Genomic DNA, 3,294 nt, shown 5'->3' on the forward strand with positions numbered 1-3,294 from the left:
GTTTTCTGTACAGTGCACAGTGCAGGTGTGGCAACAGACCTCTGTGCAGATTAACAGTAGCTGCTAGGTTTTGGCTGCTGCCACCTGGAGCTACTGTGACTGTGAGGGGCTCATACGGACAGACCAATACACGCATGCATTGTCATCTAGGTATGTGTGAGAAGAATAAAGCTTCCTGAGGCTTGTTTTGAATTAACATTATATCAAAGCTAATACCATAGAAATAAATCATTGTTCCCCTTTTCTTTCTCAGCGCTGCAGTATGTCACAACACTGCAGTTTCCCTTCATGCTCTAACAGCAAGAACAAAACCCCCCATTTGAGCTTCCATGACTTCCCGGGAGATGAAATGATACGTGCCAAATGGGTGACAGCAATCAAGAGAGATGAGGGACCAAGTTTTGCAATTACTCGTGGAAGCACCCACGTATGTAGTGAACATTTCAACCCAGAGGACATAATGAAGTCAACCAAAACGAGTGGTGGACGTACTCACATTAAACGAGGAACAGTGCCTTCAAGATTCCTCTGGAATGACTGGGGTAATTATCACATGACGATGTAAACCTAACTATTACAGTTGTGTACCTGTCTCTCCAGCTATTTAGTAAACTGTAAACCCATTTTCAGATCAGGATAGGCCTATCAATTTTGTCAATATGTAGATAAAAGGCAGATAAGTCAAGAATTAAAACCTAGAAATACTTTTTAATACAACCATCATTATATATCAATGCAAATTGATGCTCATTAGTCCAGATACACCTACTTTTACATAAGGTCTAAAACATCTGTTTATGAAGTACCCGTTATTGTCAGGAACATATCATCACCACCAGTCTATTTAACACCTGAAGAGACGAGACCAACTCATAGTAGCTATTCTTTACCGTAGTACATGCAATTTAGAGACATGCAGCTAAATACTTACTGATGGCCACTGAAATGGACTCTTTTAATTTAACACTACTGTACTGTGTCCCCTGACATTTTAAGTTGATAAATAGGTACTCTCCCGATTTGTTAAAATTCGCTACCTACCTGCAACTGTATTTTCTGTTTTATTAAAGAGCTGGATAAATGGGAGACCCCTGTTGCTGAACAGCAATTATTACCACCAGAATATATAATATTTAACCTTTCAACAATATATATTTTTTAAACTCCAAATTCTATTTATTTGAAAAAATATGTATGTGCATTTACCCATGAACCTGGAACTTTGGTGATATGTTTTGGGATTTAGTTTTTACACTACTGGGATAGGTTCAAGAACACGGGAGTCGGTGTACGAGCGAGCACAGAAGCGCCTGTGTGCTGCTGTCTTGGATGACTGTGCGGAGATGTCTGCCCCAGGTAGGGGTGGGCGATAAATATTGTGATAAAATATCTCCACGTTATGCCTTGTATGTGGTTGTACGGTTAAGTAACTTGAATAATAAACCTAAAAAACGCATCAAAAATATCATGTATCCTGAATGAAAAGATAGTCATATATTTTCCATATCACCGACCCTTAGACCCAGGGGGAAGCACCGACTACAGAGGACATGGAGGAACAGACCAGCAGACAGGGGACATTCCAGCAGACAGGGGACAGTCTGGTGGACAGAGGACAACATCACAGAGGGAGTACACTGCAGGTGCAGTCTCCAAAGATCACGATTATGATGCCCGTCCATCTCCTGGTTAGTATACAAAATGTACTGTCTTCTTACAGAAAAGATATTGTAGTATTGAGTAAGTATTGACAGCATGGCGTCTTCACTTACTCAATAAACAAAACTATAATCTTTAAGATTATAGTCAAGGACATCTGACAAGTCCTTGACCAAAAAGTTAACTTTTTAATAATAACGTTTTCTTTATTGAACAACTGAAGACAGTGTGCCGGTGATTTATCTTTAATGTCTGCTCCAAGACTGTTTTAGTGAATTAGATTGGAAAATAGATATAGTGAAATAGTGAAATAGATCATGTGTCCTTTTTTTTCTCCTTCTTAAGCTAAACTGGACACTGCCTCTGGAAGAATACGAGACTTGGAGCTCAAGGTCATAATGCTGGAGATGGAGCTTGCACAGATGAAGGTTGATGTGGAGCAGCCCCTTATTTACCAGTATTGTGTTACAGATGAAGACTACCGTTTTTACACCAGATTCATCTCGAAGGAGGTTTTCACTGTGTTTTGGGAGTCAATTAAACCCTCAGCTTCAAAACTAGTGTACTGGACCAAGGCACAGCGAACGGCACAAGAGGTACCTACCTGTAGCCCTCGTCGCAAACTCCCACTCATTGATCAGTTTTTCATGTTCCTCTGTCGTGTTGCAGCCGGGCTTCATGAGAGAACTTTGTCAACCATATTCAAGGTCAGCCAATCCACAGTTAGTCGCAACATCTTAACGTGGACTAGCTACCTTTTTCTTGTTCTGGGCTCACTCCCATTGTGGATGACCAGACAGCAAGTAGAAGCTACAATGCCTGACAAGTTCAAGATCTACTGCCCTAAAGTCAGAGTCATAATAGACTGCACAGAAATACGCTGTGAAACTCCATCCGCCCTGTCACTACAGTCAGAAATGTTTTCCAACTACAAAAACCACACCACTTTTAAAGGTCTGATTGGAATCTCTCCATGTGGGGTAGTCACTTTTGTTTCCAAACTGTATACGGGCTCCATCTCAGACATCGAAATAACTCGTAAATCACAGCTGTTACAGTTACTTGAACCTGGAGATGCAGTAATGGCGGACAAGGGATTTCTAATAGAGAACATGCTTTCTGATGTGGGGGCAACACTCATCATTCCTCCTCTGAAGAAATCGGCTCAGCTCAGCGCGGAGGACACGCGTAAGACCCAGCAGATTGCCCGTCTAAGGATTTTGGTAGAAAGGGCCATACGCAGAGTGAAGGAGTACCACATCTGGGATGGACTCGTTCCTCTGGCTATGACCGGTTCAGTCAATCAGCTGTGGAGTATCTGTTGCAACATGTCCAACTACATGGGGCCTCTGGATGTCGAAGGGGACAAACCAGTCTGAAGCCTCCCATTCATTCATCAATAGGGTTACACAGTACACACCCTAACCGTTAGGGTGTGTAACCCTATTGATGAATGAATGGGCCAAACAATTTGCATGTGATCCTTTTTAGTATGATAAGTAGAGTGCATATAGCCTACTCCTACAGTGTTTTTGGCAGCAAAGTTTTAAGTCAGTGTCTTGAATAGTTTTCATTTGTTTTAGTCACATTTCAGTCACCTGGAATGTTTTATTGTTGGTCTAGTTTTAGTTGACC

At 41.6% G+C, this 3,294-nt stretch overlaps 1 long non-coding RNA gene across 1 annotated transcript; it reads left to right on the forward strand.

The window, feature by feature from the left end:
* The first annotated feature begins 1,265 nt into the window (after positions 1–1,265).
* On the forward strand, positions 1,266–2,104 carry LOC310875257. Its single transcript, XR_014570627.1, has 3 exons — positions 1,266–1,356; positions 1,521–1,688; positions 2,005–2,104. It is a non-coding gene; the product is annotated as an uncharacterized lncRNA (long non-coding RNA).
* The last annotated feature ends 1,190 nt before the right edge of the window (positions 2,105–3,294 follow it).

The sequence above is a fragment of the Protomyctophum parallelum genome (assembly GCF_964188405.1).
Source record: "Protomyctophum parallelum genome assembly, chromosome: 18".
NCBI lineage: Eukaryota > Metazoa > Chordata > Actinopteri > Myctophiformes > Myctophidae > Protomyctophum > Protomyctophum parallelum.